Raw genomic sequence first — 6961 nt, forward strand, 5'->3', positions numbered from 1 at the left:
GAGGAAGCCAAGCATCAGGAAGTGTAATAGGTGGGCTACTCCTGATATATAAATAATGTGTTGTGGAAGCTCAGAGTAAGGATACAGGAATGAAGCAGGATGGTGGAGGAAAGACCACTCTAAGGAAATAAAATATTCTGTCCTACAGTTGGGGTGTGTGTGTGTGTGTGTGTGTGTGTGTGGCAGGGATGCGTGGAAGCAATCCATGAAGAAATAATGGTGTAAGTGGAGTACAGAAGCATAAAATGGCATGTAGTATTGGGCAAAATAACAAGTAAGAGTCTTGAGAATGGAATAAAGAGTAAAAGTAGGGAGGAGTTCTAGGTGGAAGGTATTTTAATCAAAAAAGTAAAGGGGAGTAAATTGTACAAAGAATTGAAAGCCATCTGCATTCGGGACACTACCATCCAAGGTATAAGGAACCATTAGTCATTGTTAACAAGAGATCCACAAGACCAGACCTGCATTTTAGGAAAAAAAGTAAGTTTGGTGAACTATACTTGGGTGATTCCATTTACAAATAATTAAAATATAACTGAGGAATCTTCCTATTTACAATCAAATAAGATGGAAACAGACATCAAACTTCACTTCAAAATACTTTAAAATGTGACAAAAGTGTACGGTTGAACTGTTGTGGTTTCAAATCTTCCTGTTAATTCCAATTGTGTTTTGCTTACAAAAACTACAAAGTAGTATTTGTTAGGTAATTCATAAAATAATTCCTTTGTGTAAAAATATAAAAAGGGATTCTAGAAATAAACGATTTCTATGCTTTGCTAAAAATATTCAAAATTATTTGTTTCAACACATGGAAACCCAGAGAGGCATTTGTCAATCAAATTAAATCTGTATTAATATTACCCCACACAAAGCTGTCAAAAACATTAAAACTTATATGGAAAAAAAATTTTAACTCAGAAAGCTGAGATTTAGATCTGTACTCTCTAGTTACAGCTATTTAATTATCCTGTTAAAAAAAATCCTAACCGGGCGCCTGGGTGGCTCAGTCGTTAAGCGTCTGCCTTCGGCTCAGGTTATGATCCCAGAGTCCTGGGATCGAGTCCCACATCGGGCTCCCTGCTCGGTGGGAAGCCTACTTCTCCCTCTCCCACTCCCCCTGCTTGTGTTCCTGCTCTTGCTGTCTCTGTCAAATAAATAAATAAAATCTTTAAAAAAAAAAAAAAAAAAAAAATCCTAACTAACTTAAGGAAATCTGAAGGAAGATGTAGATCCTGCCGCTGGATAACTATGTGGAAATAATTAAAGTGGAAAAAAATATGAAAAGTTCAGAGTTGGAAGAGACTCTAGGAAGTCAGGGAAGTCACCAGCCCTGCAAAGAGTCATCAAGCCTTCAAGCACTCTACCTGCAGCAAATGGAGCTCTCTGCCTACCTTCTGTGAGTATATATTCCACTGTCAATTTCAAACAATTCAGACATTTACATTTGAAAATGTTATACCTAGACATAAAAGAGAATTCTCACAAATGAAACCCCACGATGGGAATAGAGATAAGATTGACAGAAAGTACTGTGGGGGTGAAGAGAGGGAGACTGTGGAAAGAAGGGGAGCTAAAGAAGGCTTTCCTTTACCCCACACTGCAGGAACTCTAGGATAGTCTGCTGAAAGACTGACTCCCTCAATTTCTGCTTATGTTAAGAGGATTGGAAAGACTAGCTGTAGAATAGCAGGCTTACAGAAAACAGTTACTTATTTTAATCAAACCATGTAATCAGAAGGCCTGAGTAATGATTAACTTCCACTTTCTCTGTAAATCACTCAATCACTCAGGTAGCTTTAAATTCATTCTCTGCCTAGGGCACAGTAAACTTAATGTTTTTGTACTTAACATTTAATATTTTAAATATTTCCCTGGCCCTTGTTTCTGAGCTCATTTAAAAAGCTGGTATTCTGCTAGGTTGCAATGGCTGATTGAAATGCCGAGACATTTTAAAGCTTTTACACTCAAACACATGTACCCACACCTTTCCTTAGTTATATTTTTATATCTATGATCCTATTTATAATTAAGCACAATTAATTTTTGAGGAATGCATTATGACCCTGTAATTTTCATATACTGCATAAGAATTTATTTAAGCGAAAATCTACTGTAGTTTCAGTATGAAAAATGAGAATATTAAGTACCTATAAAAATGCAGAGTAAAAGATACAGCGTTAGCTATCTGAATTCATGTTTCCTAAATCCTACACGTATCGCTATGGTCCTGGAAATGAAAAGGAAATAGTTAATACCTCTGTGGAGGCCAACTGCTCATAATTTAGAATAATCACAAATGAATCGAATGTTAGACACATAATTTCCCTCTACAACACACTAACAACCTCCTCTGGAATAAATTATTCCCAACTCAAAATCTCAACCTAAATAATTTTAAATTCACTGCAGGTGGTTTTTCATTTCTACTCACAAAGCATTGTGCTGGACGGTCAGTAGCCCAGGGAGAAGGTTTTTAAATGTTTGGACTACCTTCTCTTCCTGGGGGAGTTTATTGCCCAATAATGCATAATCTCTTAGCTGCTCGTCGCGGGGGATCTAGGGAGTGACATCTTGACTTGAACCACGCAGGTCTGAAAACCACTTCTCAGGAAATACGGGGAAGAGCAACTTTCCTATCCCTGTCAAACTAGGAGGCGGAACCACCCCCTGAACTAGCCGGAGGCCTGGGAAGAGCAGGAGACTGAAGGCAGCTCCTCTGCGCTCCGCCAGGGCTTCTGGCGAGGGTTTTCTTCTGGAGGCGGCATTGTTCCTCCATCTGCTCAGCCTCCGTATTTCGCCAGCAAACCCTCCCCGCTCTTTCGTAATCTTTTCCTTATTTCTTTAGTACCTCTCTGCCGATATCCCGGCTCTTGGTCTCTGTGATCCCTGGGCACAGCTCTAGGCTGAAAAGCTGCAGTGACTGGGGCGCCGCTCTAAGGCGTTGGAGGCGACTGCACTCGTCCGCCCGAGCTCGGGAAGCGTGCGCGCCTCACACTCGCTTTCTCCCCTTTCTCCGCTCTCCCCGGCTCGGACGGGCTCTCCCGGCCTCTCATCCCCCGACAACGGCTCGCCTTTCCTGCGGTGTCTCCTCACACCAGCTCCGCGCAGCGTCGGCCGCCGGGTCGTCGGCGCACTGACACGACGCCCCCCGCCCGCCGGCCGGGACTCGGGATTGAAGGGTCAAGGCGCCGCGGGGAGGCGGGGAGGAGGAGCGAGGAGAGCCGGGGCAGGTGGGGAGCGCGGGGGCCGGCGGGGGGAAGGGGGGCGGGCAGAGGCGGGAGAGAGAGCCCAAGAAGAGAGAAGATGCATCTGCTCTGAAAGCGCCAATGAAGAGAGGACTGAGGGGGCAGGAGTGGAGAAGAGCAGAAAACACCCACCAGCAGGGGTGGGCGAAACGGGCAATTTACAAACTGCCAGGGCGAGAGATGGTGAGCGGAGGGGGAAGGGGGCTGACGGGAGAGAAGGAAAAAATAAGGGCAAGTTTCCACCTCTCCCCAAAGGTCGAGTCTGAAAACGCGTCCCCTGAACAGGGAGTTAAACAGGGACTGGTCATGGTGTAAAGGGTGGATCTAAAAAGGAATTTAGTGTCGTGTAGTTTTTCCTCCACTAGACTCAGCTCCATCTCGCTCAACTCTGGTAAAGGACCCTCCAAGTAAAATGAATTGGCTTAATGCAAAAACGGAAGCTGAATTTCCTCCACCGTGGACTCCTCCTGAGGTACTGGTTTGTTTTTAAATGAAAATAAGCGTTTGGGAGGTTCCATGAACCCCAGTGCTAAAGAAACCACCCAGTTCATTAAAGTTCATTATTTTTTATTGCTTTTATTTTCGTCAGAGGATAGAGGTGAAGGGTTGTCACCATGAGATGCTTAAAACAGCTATCTAGGTAGCATTATTTTTCAAAAAGACAAAATGGGTTTCCTAAAACAGCTAAAGGGGGTCTGGGAAACTCAGTTACTCGGCTGGGAAAAAGAGAGAGAGAGAAGCATTTAAACTCTACCAGACGATTAAACCTTCAGCACCCCACCCCACCCCCCCCACCCCAACCCCTCGGAACTGGAAAGGGGTTAAGCGTATAGAAGAGAGTGAGCAGGGCAGGGTTGGTGGAAGGTGGGGAAAAGGAGGGAGAGGCCGGGAGTAGGAAGTTCTCGGCAATCTCCGGGATTAAGATAAACGCCGGAGGCCGGCGGACGCAGGAAGCTCCCTTACCTTTCTCTCTAAGCCCCGTTTGCACCTGATCTGCAACCATAAATACTTCGTGATGCTTAGTGTGCAGCCAAACGATGGCCGAATGTTAAACAATCCTTCACGCTCCCTCCCCTTTTTAAAAAACAGGCTCAAAAGAATGTTAATACTGTTCTCGTTATCCATCGGCTCCAAAACATTCCGCTTTGTCGGGAAGAGAGACGAAAACCAAGCGCTTGGGCACGCATATATGTATTTACATATTATGCGGTCGGTATATAAACATATATACGTTTTCTGCATATAAATCCAAAAAGAAAAGCACCACAGATGCCTCTGAAGAGGGAGGGGACGGGGAAGAGAAAAACTTGGCAAGCCAAATACATCCAAAGATTTCTTATCAGGAGCCACCTGCTTCAATATGCAGAATTCCCGAGAAGATTTAGAGGGAGAAGAAAAAAAATTAATAAAATACCCAAAACACACACTTGCAACTGAAGACGCCTAAGACGCGTGGAAATGGAGAGGATGAGAAGATCTCCTGAGGGTAGAGATTCGCCAGCTAAGTGAGCAATCGCCTCCAAAAATCACAGGCGGGGAGGTGGCTGCAAATCGTCCCCTGCTCCGGTCCCCGCCGCCGCCGCCGCCGCCGCCGCCGCTGCTACCTGTAGACACGCGCGCACACACGCACACACACGCGCACACACACAGCACAACCCTCTCTCCTTCTCCCCCCTCTCTCCTTGGTGTTGCCGGGAGCAGGAGTCTGAATTAAGCTAGACCCATCTTTCAGACCCCGTCCTGCCCCCTCAGAGCCAGGACTCCCTCCCCCGCCACCCCTTCCTCTCCCGGTTTATTGCTCAGCATCCCCTCCCCTGTGCGACCTCTCCCTCCCCCTGGCCCAAGCCGCGATCGCAGTGGGGTGGGCTTTCGGGGGTGCGGGTTCGGCTGTGGCAAACGTGATGCTGGTGGTGGTCCCTCCCTTTACAAGTTCCGCCCTCCTCCCTTCCTCCTCCCGCCGCGGCCAAGCCTCCTCCGCCCGCAGCGCGGAAGGCAGCAGGAGGGGTTAAGGGCTCCGGGCGTCACGTGTGACGTTCACCAAACCACTCGGAGGAGCGTGTGAGTGAACAGCCCCGCCGCCGAGCCCCGAGGCCGCGGACTCGATGAGTTTCTCTGTTCTCAGCGTCATTATGCTCCCCTTGCAGGCGTTTTCGTCTTGGTAACTGAGAGCGCAGAGTTAGAGGCAAGAGCCTTCTAGCCTGGCTCTTCAGTTTTTGTTCCTTGGTAGGTATGTTGCTACCAAACTCCCACCAGCCAGAGGCAGAGTAAGCTCCGAATCGTGGCGTCTGTTGTAGCCCCCGTTTGTGGGAATAGTGTAGATGAAATGCCACTGCCTTTGGCCTCTTCCCCCTGGCTGTTCCCACATCTTCTGCCACTGGATAGGGGATTTTTTTTTTTTTAATTCAGCATAGCTAATCAGTGTTGGCTTTTGTGACGGGTGTGACTCACTATACCACATTGTTTATACCTACCCACCTCCGATCAACTGCTCCATGTGAATTTCTAAATGCAAGTGAGTTGGGGGGCAGGGCCCTGACAACAGAAACATTAAGGTAATCGATTGCAACGTGTAATAATAGAAACAAAAAATCCACCAGTGGGAAATCGCTAGAAGAAATCAGTGACGCTTAGTCTAGAAAAGTCGTTTTTTTCTTATGGTATAAACTCTTGCCTCATATTTCTTCATATCATGTATGTTTTAATCTGTAAAGTTTAGGTAAAAGAAAGGAAGTTTAAAATCACCCACACGTAGAATGCGGTTGCCCAGAAGTATCACTCATTAATTAATTAATAACACTAAATAAGAAACCTAAGATTCCAGCATATGTGATCAGATTTTTAAAAATAATCTTCCCTATGACATATCATTTTTTCTTAGAAGGCACTTAGTACCACATTTTTCCGACAGTTTAAGAATTCAGTCCATCTTGTCATTTTTTTCTTTTTTTAAAGTAACCTTTAGGTGATGTGTTGACAAATAGTAGATTTCAGTATTGCTCCTAGGAAAGTGAAATTTCATTCAACTAAAACATGCATCTGATTCTTGGTGAAAGATCTACTGTATCCAAGTTTGTCTAAATCCTAAATCCTATGAAAGTTCTCTGAAATTTCTAAAATTCACTAGAATTTTCTAGGAAAAATGAAAAATGAGGATCTATTCCAACATCAATAAAAGTACCTAATTGAATCCTTTCAACTTTCATGAGACTGTACAGTTGAGGTAGCCTGATACAGGGCATCATTATAAAAACTGCAGAATCAAACTTTTTAAAAAGAAATAAAGATAACGTGATAAAGCTGTTGATTATAATTTACAGATATAAAGTTTTGTATACTTTCTTATATCCCAAGGCTCTGGGAATCACTTTCTAAATGCATCAGTTGAGGTTACTATCAGAACCCTAAAGGTAATAATGACTGAATGTTTTTCATTTCTAATATTTGGTATTTATAGTATGAGATTAATTTTAAATAGGTTTTTCAGTATTCTTTTCACAGCTACACTTTTCAACTGGGCACTATTATCTCATTTTTATGAGTTAGTCTTACAAAAAAACCTAAGAATTTTAATAAAATAGAATTGCCTTACAAATAGCATTTGTAAATACAGTAATCTGTATTTACAGGCAAATGAGCACAATCTGTAAACACAGGCAAATGAGCCACACTCCTCTTGCCCATTTTTCCCACTTTCCCAATCAAACCCCCTGAGG

At 44.3% G+C, this 6961-nt stretch overlaps 1 protein-coding gene across 3 annotated transcripts in view; it reads right to left on the minus strand.

The window, feature by feature from the left end:
• Window positions 1-4841, minus strand: part of NLGN1 (neuroligin 1) — an 827564-nt gene extending 822723 nt beyond the window's left edge. The window contains exon 1 of one of the 3 annotated variants that reach the window (XM_078069095.1): window positions 4676-4841. The gene's annotated coding sequence lies outside the window, so the exon portion shown is untranslated. Of the gene's footprint in view, window positions 1-2851; window positions 3136-4211 lie in introns of those variants that run through there. The other 2 variants (XM_078069076.1, XM_078069084.1) reach the window with 2 other exon arrangements.
• Window positions 4842-6961: the final 2120 nt, after the last annotated feature.

Source organism: Halichoerus grypus, chromosome 1 (assembly GCF_964656455.1).
Source record: "Halichoerus grypus chromosome 1, mHalGry1.hap1.1, whole genome shotgun sequence".
Taxonomy (NCBI): domain Eukaryota; kingdom Metazoa; phylum Chordata; class Mammalia; order Carnivora; family Phocidae; genus Halichoerus; species Halichoerus grypus.